At 43.9% G+C, this 16,024-nt stretch overlaps 1 pseudogene; it reads right to left on the bottom strand.

The window, feature by feature from the left end:
• Positions 1-401: 401 nt before the first annotated feature.
• On the bottom strand, positions 402-2,327 carry LOC146200040 (uncharacterized; annotated as a pseudogene).
• Positions 2,328-16,024: the final 13,697 nt, after the last annotated feature.

Here is a 16,024-nt window from a genome sequence, read left to right on the forward strand (position 1 = left end):
ATCCGAGGTGGTCGAAATTACTCCGTAGTCTATAACTACAACTCCCCTTTCTCCCTTTCCACTGTCACACCCACCTTCCTCCCTTCCGTTACTTTGCGGTTCAGGTGTCCACAGAACAAGTGTGACAGATGCTGCGCTTTCCCTTCCTGTGAACCAATTTCTACTTACTATTTCGCCCTCAAGCTCCCAGCCCTCGCTTCAAAAATGAAACACTATCTTTGGAATTGTCAAAAAAAGTTTTCTTTCGAACTTTGGTCTTAGCCGCCCGATAGAGTTCCATCGTAGGTTTGTCCAGCATTCTCTTTTGCTGATGGTTGTGAGCGTGTGTGTGAAAAAACTTTATTTGGAAGAAGCTTGAGGTAGCCGGGGCAACCTCACGCAAACACTAGGTGGGCTCCTCATTACAGGAGCCCATTGAGGACCGCCGAGGCTCGGGCTCGGTGGACCACGGCCTTCTGCCTTGTCAGGTCGGAGCAGCCGAGAAGGGCTGCCTCCCATGTCCTCCCGGGTGAGGTTAGGTTTGGGGACGAGGTTCTGGGTTGACTGGCATGCCCACACCATGTGGAAGATGTCCGAAGACTTCTCCGCACAGTGCGGGCATTTTTCTGTACAGGCAGGATCAAAGTGTTTTAAAACTGCCGGGCAAAGCAGTGTTTTGGTGTAAAGGCGGAGGAGTGTGCGTTCCTCCACCTTTGTAAGGCTCTTACAAGGCTTAAGATAAATTGCATGGCCGATTTGAAATAAATCAGTAATTTGTCGAAAAGTGAGATCCGGATTGGCTTCTGAATCGGTATTGTAAGGGTCTGAAGGCGTTGCCCGAAGCCCATGTGAGCTGGAGTCCATAGAATCGTTCGAGACACGGGGGCCCCGAGGTATTCACTATTTTGAAGGGTGCGGTGCGCCAAGTGAGGAATGTACCCCTGTTTAATATTTCTGCAGGCCCCTCTCGAGTCGGTGATGATGACTCTCGAATCCTTGTCTGCGGTACACCATATCTACGGTGGCTAACGCGATGGCAATTTGTTCAGCATGTGTTATGTCTTGACCTCGGAACCTTAGGCCATTCACCGTAATTGTTTTGATGGATGACTGCGGCCGCGTACCAACCCCCGTGGTGAGGGCCGGAGGCTTCCACGTAGAATATTCCGTGTTTGTTCCCATAGTGACGGGCTAGTGCCTCCGCCCGCGCAAGGCGCCTGCCACTGTGGTCGTCACGTGTCATGTTGGCCGGAAGAGGGCGTACGTGCAGGGCGTATATCCAGATTTCAAGAATGCGTACGCGCTCTTCCGTAAGTATTGGGTGGTGGATGTGTAGTCGGGGTTATAGGCGGCGTCCCGACGACGGCGTTTTTGAAAGCCTTGTGTATTGATTGGTCAAGAGTGCCTCCCAGAGCTCCGCGAATGTGTTCATCATCCGCAGGCCCATGAGATGCTGGTTGAATGTGTTGATCGGGAGATCGATGGCACGCTTGTACATCTTTCTGAGAATCACTTCGAGGGCGTTCTCATCAAACCTGCGCAGGTGCAGGTAAGGAGTCGAGTAGAGTACTCGACTGGTCACAAATGCATGCGCCAGCCGCAAAGCGTCTGTGCACCGTAACCTCCCGCGTTTGTTTGGAAACCCGTCGCACCATCCGGCCCACCTGGTCCCCTACCTCGCGCAGTTTTGCTAGCGTTATATCAGCCAGTGGATGTTTGCGGATAAGGAGACCAAGTACTCTAATCTCATCGTGTTCGGGTATCGGACCGCTGGCCAAGGACAGTTCTATTTTGGTGGTGCACTTAGGCGACGGGCGAATATGCAGAAATTCGGATTTTGACGGTGAGAATTGAAGGCCGTAGCGGCGGGCGTAAGCGTCTACGATCTGCGCCGCTTGCTGCAGGTTGGCGTCAATGTCTTTAACCGATCCATGTTTGGCCCAGATGGTTATGTCGCCGGCGTACAGCGCGTGTTGGATGCCTTCGACGTTCGCCAACTGAGCCGGGAGTTTCATCATGGCCAGATTGAAAAGTAATGGCGAGAGGACCGCGCCCTCTGGGGTTCCTCTTGTTCCCAGTTTATATAGGCCGTGTTCCTCGTTTTGTATTCGAATGAAGGATTGTCGATCCGAGAGAAATTGCTGGATGTACTGAAATGTGTTATGTCCACAATTTGTCTGGGAGAGATGTTGCAGGATGATTTCGTGTGGGACATTGTCGAAAGCCACCTTCAAGTAAAGGGCGAGTACTGCCTTATCATTGAAGGGATATTCGGCAGGGTTGAGAATTTCTCGGTCGAGTTGAAGCAGAATATTCTGAGCGGACCTTTGCGGGCGGAAACCGAACATGGTGTCTTGGAATGTATGTTCATTTTCCTGAAATTCAGACCGCCTGTCCCGCACCATGATCTCCATCACCTTTCCATCACAGACGTGGGGGAAATTGGGCGGAGGTTCTCTGTTTTAATGACTTTGCTGGCTTTCGGAATGAAAGTTACCAAGGCGGTCTTTCATTCAATTGGTAGAGGTGCCTCACAAGGCCAGATCGAGTTAATGAAAGCGAGGAGGGTTTCGTTGGCGGGGTCGGGAAGATTGGCAAGCAGTTTCACAGTTATCTTGTCCGTTCCTCGTTTAATTTTGTGTAGGGTCGCCGTCAGGCCATGCAACTAGGAACGGTTGATCCAGATCCGCGTTCTCTGAACCTGCATACGAGTACGCGGGTCCTCCGGGTACCTGCTTAGTGCAAAAATTCTGGTCGCGCAGTTTGCATGCTAATTTTGATGTATTGCCATCGAAGCTATGAATAGCTCGACGGAGATGTTTTTGTTTCTCGGCGCTGGTTTGCGTCGGGTCAGTTAGGACGTGGAAGAGGCGCCGCGTGCTCCGGCTAGACATTTGTCTGGCCACCGTGTTGTAGCGGCCAACCCAGTTATTTTAAGAGAATTTACTATTTGTTTCAAGGTGAGTTTTCTATCGTTTTCTTGCTCATTACGTTTGAGTTTATTTCTAAGCCATCGAGCTCTTGTCATATATTTCGTATAAGTACTGCACCAGCGTATACCTGAACATCTTTGCCACCCCGCTCTTCTCATTCATAGAGGCTGCATTCAGCGCCCCACGCGGCTAGTTGCTCGTCCCTGTCATGAAGGCTCCTTCCGCGTCTCCGCAGGAATGCCATCTGCTAGCGGTGTGTCGCTGAAGGTAGAGGCGGGACTTGGAGCTCTTAATGGGGTTTATCAATTCTTTTGAGGCGTAAACATCATGAAAGGGATCGAAGTTTTTTTACACAGACCATGTACACGAGTTCAAGGAAATAATTTTGCGTGATGAGGTTCCGCGAGTAACAGCCTGGTGCGTTGCGTAGACAAGAATCAATCCACCATCAAAAGCTATCAAATGAGCAGTAAAAAATATAGTTATTTCCTGTCTTTTACCATGCTGACAATTTTGCTGCTAGGTTTATGCTATGGAACAACCTACCCGGATTACCGCTACATATTCTTAGAACTTTAAATTGTTGTGGCTGTAGCATGAAGAAAAACAAACTGTACACGCCTGCTACAGCCTCTGTAGATGAGCCACCTCCGCTGCCCCTTGCGGACAGAACAGAAAAATTAGAGAAGAAAGAAAAAGAATATGGAGAGGAAGACGGGCGCCGCAACAGCCATCGTCCACTACCTAAGCGGTGTTGGACCAAAGACATGAACAGCAACAAAAAGGGGAAGAAAAACACACTAAGTTCCGGAACCTACTTTGTTCCTCCATCAGGTGTAACTGCAAGCAAGTTCTTGGTGGTGGTTTTGGTGGTTTATTAAAAATATACAAAGAGAAAGTAAAGGAATGTTGCCGGCCGCGGCAAATGGTATCTAATATCTTAAGTACCTGAGCTGCGGATGGCGTGAAGAAAAGGGACAGGATATAAGAGAAATGCAGATTGTATTTTTTTTTATCCAGCGATTAGTAATCCGCCGGGCCAATGAACGTAGCCCGTGAATGTAAGATAGGATGAGGGAGGGGGGGGGTGGACGTAGAGGGATCGTGGGTATCGGTTTATATTCCCTTGCGCCTACTATAATGCCAGCAAGTTTCCAATGAGCGCGGCTCTATGCCCAGCACAGTGATTTGTTTTCCAAGACTTTCAAGCGTCGGAATGTATCGCAGTGTACCGCCACTGCGCTACGGTCTCTTCTCGTTTGTCTGACGTCTGCCTTGTGATGCTCCCTTCGTTAGGGGAATTTCTCTCTTTTGTATACTGAGGGGAAAATCATTGGGTCTTGGACGGGTGCGGTCTTCGTTATATTTTGCATTTCCCATAAATATACTGCTGCATATATTGCATTTTGCAAAAGGCCCTCAATCTGTGCGATCATCGCTTCAGAGGTAAATATAAAAAACATAAGCAGCATACCCTGCTACGGACATGCAAATACCTATTTACGGCGCCTTTATCCAACGTCATATGTCGTTCCATCTTGCAGAGCCGTAACATTTTGTTCCAGGAGGCAAATTCATGTAAGTATATTGCAGCCTACAACGCAGCAGTGTGTCCGATTGTTTTATGCAGCATTTTTGATCTAAAAATAGGCGCAGAGCACATTCGTGACGATGCGCACAGCACGGCACAGCATAGCAGGCGCCGTCGTCTGCTCTAGACGCCATGACAGGGACGCGCACGCCGCTGCGAGTGGTGTCCATGTCGCTCCGGAGGTCCCGTTGAGCTCTCTGTACCAGACCTTGCTGGTCTTCGCAGCGGTCACTGGAAACGTCTCCCAATGCTGCACTCTCAGGTTTCGTATTTTGGGGACCAAGTCTATGTTTTGACAGGCCCATGTGATGTGATATAGTGTGGATTTTTGTTGTAAGAGTAAATCCATAGAAGCCATTAACATCTTATATTCGCATGTGATGGTATCCATCCGGATGTCGCTACAAGCGCACTTACTCTTCCTGAGGCCCTGGAGTGTAGAGATACCAGCGGTCACGTGAATAAATCTGCGGTGGAAGATAGCAAAAGAGATTGGAAGATTGGTGGCTTCAAAGTAGAAAAGGGACTTAATGTTACTAATGTAGAAAAAAATTCAATAAATAAATTTTACGTGTCCTGCTACTCCCACCTCTTTATTTTCTTTTTCATGTGGGGGACCACCGCGTCTTGGTTCATAGATGTTCTTATCAAAGAAAACATTTTTCCTCTCTTTGCCCTGCTTCTAAGTTTCTATCCCTACCTTGTTTATCGTCTCCGGACGCTAAAGCGCTTTTAAACGCTGCCAGTGAATGTCGAGTTAGCACAACCAGGACAAGTTCCTTTGTGAAACATTGACTTGTCTTGCGAACTGAGGCTCCCTCTCAACGGTATTTAATACGTTTTTCATATTACGATGCCATGTTCTTCTCGTTGTACCCTGGATTGGCTTTTGCAACAGATTTATTAAATGAAGTTTGTGAACCTTGCATATTTAATATGCACTTCCATTATATATCTAAAAGTACCGTAATATCCCATTTCAAAATACCACCGCTGCCAATGGAAATTGACGTTAACTTTATAATAGTGCCACTCTTCACTACAGCTGTCAATCAGAAGCACCTTCGTTTGCGTTCGTGTATGGGAGGTGTTTCTACAGGCAGCGAGAGGAGCAAATCTAAGATCATGCATTACGTGCAGTGCTAGCAAATTCCAGGCCCACAGAGGTTGCATTTAGTTTCCACACCAAACTGAATCCCGAACTGAATCAAACGAAAGACGCAGTATGTTAAGCTTAAGGTCTGAGTTCAAAATATGTGGGTATAAGGTCATTCATGACCGCGGCACATGCGACTATATAGAAGAAGAACCAAACTTATCGGTGCTACAGGACGACGACCCTTATTATCCTTTAACGGTAAGAAAAAAAGATAACAAAGAAAAAGAGTACGGCGAAGAAGCATTAGAAAAGCATTCCAGCAGAGCATGTAAGGTATATCTGCGCCCGAACTGTCTTTAGCACGTTTATGTTTGCTCTTAGTTTGCTCCCTATCTGCAGTTCAGCAGATGTTATACTTACGATTACTATGTGAAACTACATAATAGCACATTAGAGCGGATTGTCAGTTGTTCAACGTTACTCTATAGTCGTTATAAATTTTGAATAGCTTCATGTTTCACTTAAAAATAGGTGGTAGCGACGTTTGTTAAACATTTCCAGTACAAATACACTAAACGTTGATGACAGAAAGCCCTAGTTGTGTGTATGTTCACCGTCTCACGCCTATGAAAATATAAACCGTAATTGCTGCTATCGATCTCATTACCTCAGTCAATCGGTGAAATGTTTGCTTTCTATATGTGTTTTGTGCTGACTAATTGCCAAAAAAATATTTCAGTTCGCAGGGAAGATGATCATTAAAATGTTGGCAAGACGCAAATCAAGGTGGAAAATCGAAATGTGAAATTTTTTACCAATAACTAAACAAACAGAAGTAAGTGTGCTCCCAAATGAATAATGGAAGCCTGCTTTTCGCAATACAGCGAAAGAACATAAATATTAATTTCAATTTTATTAATGAATGCTTACACCTAGCTGCTCATGGCAGCGAAACGTTTCACGGCGCAGCGCAAAACAGTTTTATCAGGCAAGTGAGGTCATTGATCATGTTGAAAAGAGAGCAAAAAAAAAAATAGAAGACACAGCACATGCGCTGACAAGCTTTGCTGTGCAGCGCTTTTGTTTTGTTTCTCATTTTAGTCCTGTTTCAGCGCTGCTTTCAACATGTTGCTTGTGGAACTACATGGTCATCCTTTCTACTAAAAAAAAGAAAACAAAACTGGCCACATCATTGTTCGAGCTGGTGCAACAGTTCCGCATAGATAAGACAGCAATAATTCTCCGCAGAATGAGCTTTTCCACTCAACTGTGAGGTCTGGCAGTCAACATATACCCACTTTTGTAATTCCCTGATAACAAAAAGGAACTAAAAGAATTGCAACCTAGCAACGAGTTACACCTCATAAAACTTCCTTCATTAAGCCTGTTGCTGCGCCAGTCACACCTCTTTTCAAGCATTGCGTTTTAGAAGAACAGAAACAGATCCCGCCTAGAAAAAAAGGAATGGTGCCGGTGTAACCCTATTTGCTGCTAATTTATTTGGAGCCCTACGTAATAGCAAGGAAGATTACACCACCAAATAATAATTGAAATAATTTTGTACTCATAGTCTGCACACTAAAAAGCAATTCGAAAATGACAAAAAGCCACAAATATGTGTTACCGCCAAATACACAATCAGCCCAAAGTACGCAGAGATATATACATCATCATCATCATCATCATCAGCCTGATTATACCCACTGCAGGGCGAAGGCCTCTCCCATATTTATGTGTAGGTTAATGCGCAGTGCGACAGAATTTCATCGGTGAGAAAAAAAACAAAGAGGAGATACGAGTTAAGCGTTTCTTTTCAGGCTATGACACATTTGTCTGTTCTTCTTTCGTGATCTGCGAAGCTACTTGCCTAATCAGTAGTTTTTGTTATTCCTCCCTATATCGTCCCGCACATACTCATCTGCATACAGTCCTAAGATACCACAACATTTGAAAGAACATCTAAAGTAAATATGAATTCCACTTCACACGAAGCCGTGCCTGTGCGGCCAAGGGTCAATGTGTCTAAGGTGGTATTTGATAATCCCAGTAAAACCGAAATCCAGCTTTACCAACTGGTTTTAACAACCAACAATCCAGAGCGCGGCCATGTCACCTGGCCAAGTTCCATCTACGACAGCTTTGCGTGTCATTTATCAGTCCCGATGTGGACCCCGGGAACGCTGACGCTGGATTTTTTAGATAACCTCAAATTTAATCTTATTGTTTAAAATGTACGAATAGCCGAGCGCTTCGGTCAGTCTTGTAAGAATGCGAAAAAAATCTATATTTTCGGTCAATCATATGAGAATTTTCTCACAATAAATTACATCGTCTGAGCGCATTAATATAGGTTTCTGTCCAGTTGTGTGACGTTTATTTTGCGTCATGCACCACACATCTAGGGAGCATTTAAATGTCAGTACGCTCATTCATTCGCCTTACAGCAGCGACTTAGTGGTTAGAGCGCTAGACTGTGTGTGGAGCAAATCCTGGCCGATGATCCTCCTTTACAATGGAGGCGAAAAAATGGCTGTGGCTTAGCTCGGCTGAGTCCGGTTATGCAAGCGGGGCTGTCTGGGAACGTGCATGGCTGCATGCGAATTCATCAAAGAAACGCAGCCCAAGCACTTATTCTAGCGCGAAACTCCTCCATGGCTGTCTCAAACATCAAGGACACCACAGCCGGGTCTTGACGACACAAAATGGTCGAGGGTATTTTGAAAGCGGAGATTCTAAGAGGCGAGACAGCTGTGCAGCAGTGGTGATGGAGGGAAAGGGCAGGCAGGGGCCTGGAAGGCGGTGTGGCATTGTATCAGGCAATGTTGTTTATTTGGGGAGATTACAAATAGTTTGCGAGATACGTGAAGAAGCGCCTCCGCCTCCACGCGCGGCACATGCGAAGTGCGGCGCAGGTTCCTCACGCCGCACTCGGGTACTGATTTCCGGCGGCGATGTCCTTGTCTAGAGAAGGACATATATTATGGTGAGGCTACAAAAAAAAATAAAATAAGGTGCCTCTGCCCGTGCCACTAGGTATCTAGAGGAGGACAGTAAAGCTTTCGCTTTAGAAGCAGATGTCCTATACTGTGAATTGCGTATTGCATATTGAAAAGTCCAAGGTCGTCGCAATTTCCGGCGACACCTCATAGCTTGAAACATTTTGGGACATTATAGTATAAATAAAATGAAACGTTCATTCATTCATGTAAATAAGTATTTATCAAAAAACTAGAAATAAGTTTGCTGCGTTGAGAAAATGCCTTAACCACAATTCGTAGTCTGGGCGCGGCGCGTGCAAAGATACTTATTTCAAATGCGCACTAACTTAAAAATGAAGGCAGTATTAAGCTCCATAATGATGATGTGACAGCGTAACAGGGTTGTTTTGTGCTTGCGGTGTTCTGGGTAGTTTCGTATTATATACTCTGAAGAATGCTTCGAAATAGAAAATGCTGTAGCTACGCAGAAGCATTGCATCAGAACGCAAGCTCCACACTTAGAAAATAAAGACAAAGTGAACTTTGTGCTGCTTGCTGCAAAGTGCGGGAGCAGTGGCCAACATCAGGGCGGTTCCGGAGCCAAGGCATGCCGGCGAGGCTACTATTTTCTTAGAACAAATCTCTATAATTGCACACATAACAGCAATCATTCATATGATAGCATTGTAGGTGAAGGGCCACACCACGAACGATTAAACCCCACTTGTTGAATATATTAGCCGGCATGTATAAGTTTGCCGGTGTTTAATAAAAGTAACGTGAGTGACCCGCAATGTAACAGTTGCTGATTCTAATACCGATGAAATGTGTTTTTTTAAGTCTTTAAAAGCGGAAATCTCTCACGTTACAAACCGATTTTTTTTAGACATGTGAAGGGGGGGGGGGGGGGGGGGGAGACTTCAAGACAGTTACCTGGCATTCCCCGGTTTTTTAAATCTCTTTCATCCCATACATTCATTATGACGTCACGTTTCAGATAGCCTCATAGGTGGCATGAGTTTCCGTGCGCGACCGCCGTGCGTTCTCGTAGAACGGCAATTTCAACGTTATCCAGATAATAGCATCTGTTCTCCTCTTCTGTTTCGGGCAGTAATGCGTTGCGCTTTAGTATTTCTGCAGCGCTAAAGCCAAATAGGCGCGATAATCTGATTTTTCCTATAGATTAGACCACGGCGGGTAAGGGTAATATGAAGGTCGTCATTTTAAAATCGCAGTAGCTCTATCTATAGGCGCCGCAGTGAGACAATGACTCTTGACTGCCAAAACAGACGGCCACGCTTTACGTAGCCCTTACGGTTTTATGTTTGTTTGATGCTTTAAGGAGTGCATTTGGTAAAATAGTGGACCATTTGTTGCAGCCTACAGGCAAGGTTGTTCTCCACATCTCGCGATGGCAGGGGAATGCATTACCATTCTTATATGGAGCGAATGGTTCGATTAAGCGCATGTACGTTAACTTTATGTGCAAACATATTGCGGCTGTGACGGTTTCAATTAGATTTACACGCCTTTTTAACTTCACATGGTGTATACAAAAATATGTTGGTACTCGGCGCTAAAAGCGGGCGGCGTGTTGCACGTACGTGTAATGACATCCCATTTGGGCTAATACTCGAGTTTTCCGTTTTATCTCTGCAGTGTAGAACAAAGAATTAGCATCAGATCAACGGCACTGGAGCTACGAAGAAGTGTTATCTGTTACAAATTCTCGCTGGCATGAAATTGATATGATATGGAACAAGAACCCTTCACGAAATTCCGCGTGACTGGTTGGTGCTGTTTATCGCAAGACAACATGAATGCCAAGCCGGCGGCAGTTGTTAAAAAAAATGGCTCTTCCTCGTTGCTTCAGCTTGACTGATCTAATCCCATTTCTTGATTCAACCCTGCTGAAACAAAAATGAGACATCACGGAACCTGTGCAAATGCGGCGTGTTTACTCTAACTAGCGGCATGCCGCCGGCTAGTGAGGCCCAGGCTCGCGACAGACGTTTGTAGGCGCCAAGCGAAGGTAATATATATTGCGTACAGCAAGGCTTTTGCATGTACCTGGCATAATATTGGATGTGCAAATTAAATTTCCCAAGTCACATTCGCAGTATTTTTGTACACAAAGGTACCACGCGCTTAATCGAACCATTCGCTACATTTTTGGAAGCTTTGCTTGCCCCTGATAACGCGCGATGGGCGGAAAAGCTTTGCCCCTGATGCTGAAACTCGCTATCTATTCGTTTACAAGTGGCCGTCTTGAAAACGTAAAAAAAAAAAAAAAAACAAAGGAGTACAAGCCCTAGGCACGCAAATAGTCGCCTGGCTTGCGAGTGTACATTCTATGTTTCGCCGCGGCACCTATAGATGGTGTTGCAGAGCTCTAAAACTGGTTAGAAGATGTCAAAGTATGCAAAGGATTAAGACAAGGCTCTCCGCTGTCACCGCTGCCGTTCATGTTTTATATGATAAACCTGGAACGGAGGATACAAGACAGTAACCTAGGTTTTAACCTGTCATATAGATTAGGTGGAAAGGCGGTAGAGCAGCGCCTCCCCGGTTTGATGTATGCAGACGATATTGTGCTGCTAGCTGAGAGTCTGGAAGAACTGCAAACTCTAGTTAAGTATTGCGGAGACGAAGGGGACGCTCTAGGTTTCAGTTTTTGCGCAGTTAAGTCGGGTCTGATGATGTTGACCGGCTCAACTGATAAGGGTTTTAAAATACAAGGCGATGAAATACCCAGAGTAGCAGAATATAAATATCGGGGGTATGGGTAAACGAAGGATTGGCATACATTGGAAAGCATGAGCAATCACTTAAGGCCAAAGGGCGAAGGAATGCCGGGATAATGAAGCATAGGGCATTGTGGGGATACAACAGGTATGAGGTTTCGAGGGGTATTTGGAAAAGAATTATGGTGCCAAGACTTGCTTGTGCCTGAAATCAGAGATCCGTTGGACGATTAGTACTAGGTGCCCACGGCAAAACCACAAATGAGGCGCTACAGGGAGATATGGGCTGGGCATCTGTCGAAGTACCGGAAGGTCAGAGTAAAATATTATATGACGAACGCCTGAGGAAATTGGACACTAACAGATGGACAGCTAAAGTATTTAAATACCAGTACTTAAAAAGCGCTGACTCACAATGGAGGAAAATAACTAGGAAACTAACTAGTAAGTATGCTAGTCACAAGGACGGAGAAATAAAGAGCATTAAGCAATAGGTAAAAAACGCAGAAGGTAAACATTCGAAAAATTCGATGAAAAAGAGACAGAGAACAATGGAGATGACGCATGTGCTGTATGTGGTAACACCAGTGAAACGTTTGACCATATTATACTTGAATGTAATGGTATCCATCCGAAAGTTGATGCAGGCGCAGTCACTGTTCCTGAAGCTCTGGCATTTATAGATGCCAGTGGCCGAGTGAATAAACCGGCGGTGGAAACTAGCAAAAAACGACTGGAAGATAGGTGGCTTAAAAGCAGAGAAATGACATAATGTTACTAATGTAGAAAAAAAATTTAATAGAATGGTGGTTTAGTTAAGCAATCTAAATCAATAATTAAGATATAGGTAGAAAAATGAGCATGATAGCTACTGCTACCACCCCGTTTCAAAGAAGACGCTCCTATATTCCATTCATCCATCCATCCACTGGCGGCGTTCAATTTGCTTTGTTAAGGTATTAGCTGCGAGTCGGCGATGTGTTCATTGGCGTCAGTATCGTGTAGAACAAGACCGCCTGAGAGATCTGCAAAGTGATAACAACGTTATATTTTTTTCTGTAGTAAGCGTAAATGCATGGTTCCTAGTGCTTTATGCTCAGTTTCTGGAAAAAAACGTGCTATTGTCTTGATAACGGCCACTCAACCTTAAATAAATGTGAAAACATTTTCGGTGTGTAAAGGAAGCCTGAGAAAGTAGGCGATCGTCTTGTCGGCGAAGGACTGGGATCCTAAATAAACTACGCCCGCGGACACATTCAGCAATTTGTTTTTCAGGAATAAGACAGTGAGCAGCTTGGGGGGGCACAGCCGGTTGAGCGGCTATAGGTGCCGGCGTCAGTTCAATGATTCGAGGTAGCCGCACTAATATGCTGAGTAAATGAAAACATCATTTTTATACCGAATCAGACATTCCCCCACATGGCCAAATTGTTCTGAACATTATTCAAACTTAGAACTCCGCATGTTTTCCTGTCCTGTTGCAATACAGTCACCTCACTTTCCACACCCTCCTCCTCCAACATGGCGGTCTTGGTTAGCCTCTGACCAGCTGAAGGACCAGTTGGCCTTGGTGACTCTGGCCCAGGACATTCTCAACGCTTAGTAGTGCGTTGAATAAAGTTGTTTCCTCCCTCCTCCTCCACTTTGTGGATCAAACAGGCATCTGGAATTTACATGCAGTTTATTTACATACGAGAGTGCAGCGGTCAAGTTTGCTTTCGGAAACGATTCCTTACCTTAATTTTGCTACGTTAGCTAACTGAAGCTCTGAAGCTCGCATTATAAAGTGTAAAAAACGAAGATACGGTGTGGTGTCCAATCATTTTAAACACACGAACAGAAATGACGAAGCTAGTCTTCTGGCCCTAACAGTTCAGTTTCAGTTCAGTTTATTTTCCAGTTTTGCTGGAAGGTTTCCTGGATAAAAGCTGCTGGAGCAGCTTGACTAAGTCCAGAAAACCGTTACAAGGCAAGGCGTACACAGCAAGCGTGTGAACAAAAACGTAACAATGAAATAATGCAAACATAATGAAAACTCGCAATATACAACAGAAAAGAAACATCAGAAAGACTCACGTGTAAAAAAAAAAGTTTCTTACAAAAGTAATAGAGCTGTAAGGTAATAAGAGAAAATAGAAGATTGCTATAATAATGTAAATCAAGTAAACAAGAGAACCGTACAGCCATCTGCTCAAAGATAACACAATACATACGAAAATAATGCATAGATAAACAAATTAAAGCAACATTTATTCATTTCATAATTTAACAAAATAGCTTAGTAGATCTTTTTTGGTAAAGCCAGCAGTGTTTTTAAAAGTATTCAAAGTGCGAGGGAGGTTATGAATTAAAGACTGCAATCTGTATTATTACGAAAAGACGGTATTGTCCATGTGTCTGGATTCCTTGTGTCCGCCAAAGCATGGCGCAATTCTAAAGATGCCAAAGTTGATAAATGATTTGTGACATTGGTGGAAGAAAAATACATTGTTTGCAGAAGACGGAATTCATAAAGATTGTCGATGCTAATGATAATATGTGATTGAAAGCCGCCTGTTGTGGGAAATGATCGTTCAAGGTTAGCAATCAGACGAACGATTCTTTTTTGTAGTACATTTAATTTGTCCATATTAGTCTTTGTCGTTGTAGCCCATACTAAATTTCAGTAAGTCAAATGGGAATGGAAGAGTGCATAATGAATCTGAATTTTACATTTTAAGGGCAAAGTGCAGCGACACCATGACAGTCCACTTACAACAGAAGAAAGTTTTTTGCAAATATAATTGTTGTGCGTTTCCCAGCTCAAGTTAGATGAAAAATATACTCGTAATGTTTTATGCTCTTCAACAATGTCAATCACCTGTTTTTCAAATTTTAACACATAATTGTGGTGCAGACTTTTATTTATTGCCCGAAAAATGATTGCTTTAGTTTTTGCTGCATTTAATTTAGGTCGATTTAAGCCGCACTAAACTGATAATTTATCTAGAGTAGTGTTACATTTCTTTAAGACATTGTTGAAGTCTCTACCAGAAGCAAGCATTGTAGTGTCGTCAGCGTATATTATAAACTGAACTTTGCTATCTATGTTGATAATATCATTAATGAATATATTGAACAGCAAGGGCCCCAGAACACTACTTTGCGGTACATCGGAGCGGATGGGTAGAAACTCAGACGTTAGATTATGGAGGATTACGGATTGTGTTCTACAACTGAGATAACTTTTCAGTAATAATAGTGGCTTTCCGCGTATCCCACCTGACTATAACTTATTGATTAGGATATTATGGTCTAAACAATCAAACGCCTTGCTAAAATCGATGCAAATGCCTACGGTGGAAAAATTATTTTCAATAGTTTGCAATATTGTTTCTTTAAATGCTAGCAATGCGGTCTCTGTTGACCTACCAGCTCTAAAGCCAAACTGCGAATCACTTAAAATATGCTTTTTATCAAGAAACAGTGCTACTTCCCCTCGTTGCAGCGAGGTATTACAGACAGCGGGTTATACTACCAATGCCTCAGATAAGCGAAGAGAGCAATAAGAAGAACGAATAATTTGTTCTCAATTCTTGCATTCCCAGAAATGACGTTTCAGCCTCCAGTACGGAGCAAACGTCTCCCTTGTCCCATTAGCGAGCAATTGAATGTGTAATAACAACAAACAATTCAAATGATGAAATAATTTTGGCGGCAGTACATAGCTGTTCACAAATCCAAAGGCGCCGCGATCAAATTACGTCATCAGTATCCAAAGAAACGCAATATACAGAAGACTGAAGGACGAGGATTACATATCGTTCATCCCAGAACAAAACATCTCATGTTTTGTTCTGGCAACTCCTGCCAAAGGCCCCAGACTGAGGCCGGCAATATCGTGGTAATAAACAAAAAGCAAATAAATAAATAGCCATCTCTGAATGGTTTTCGTCAACTGAGGCACGTTATTCACTTAAATATATTGTTAGTACCATCTGCAGCCATGATGGCACCACCAATTGGGGGTGATATGCGAATGCACTCCCATGATTTCCTCGGCCAGTAAGCGTAAAACAACGCCAGGGGGAGGGGGTGCAAATTACTTGAACCACGTAGACAGCGACGCCTCTCTCAGCTCCGGAGGTCTCATGAATCACAAAATATCGATCACAATGTCTCGCACTGCCTGAACCAAAGACCCACAGCTTTATGTTTCAAATAAAACCCACAAACTCAGATACGTTAAACAAATCCTATACACCCCACACGATATTTCATTTTGATGACAACAACGCGTCTGTTTCTTAAATCCAACAATGACATAAACTAAGCTTGACATTGCTTATTTCAGTATTAATAGGTTAAACATTTTTCTGTGCATCAAGAAGAGAGAGAACGCAATTTCTTAAGCACAAAGCAGTAATTGAATTCAGAACAAATTTACAAGTTTGTAAAGCGCATCACACACGCTACACGGCTCTTGCTTGAGTCTTGCGAGCAGATTATGGCATTGCTAATCACAGCATATCACAGAGGAGCACTTGAATTAGTTCCTTCTAGATTAGAAGATGCCATCACGTACCTGTTATTTCGCTTTATTGCGGTAGCCAGAATCTATATCAAGTACCAAATGGGAGGACGAGAGAAAGAAAACAAAATGTCGAATATTTCAGTGATAATAGAGAGAGTTCATCTCTGGGCATGATAAGAGGAATGCC

This window comes from Amblyomma maculatum, chromosome 2, assembly GCF_055883805.1.
Source record: "Amblyomma maculatum isolate TAMU_Amacu chromosome 2, ASM5588380v1, whole genome shotgun sequence".
NCBI lineage: Eukaryota > Metazoa > Arthropoda > Arachnida > Ixodida > Ixodidae > Amblyomma > Amblyomma maculatum.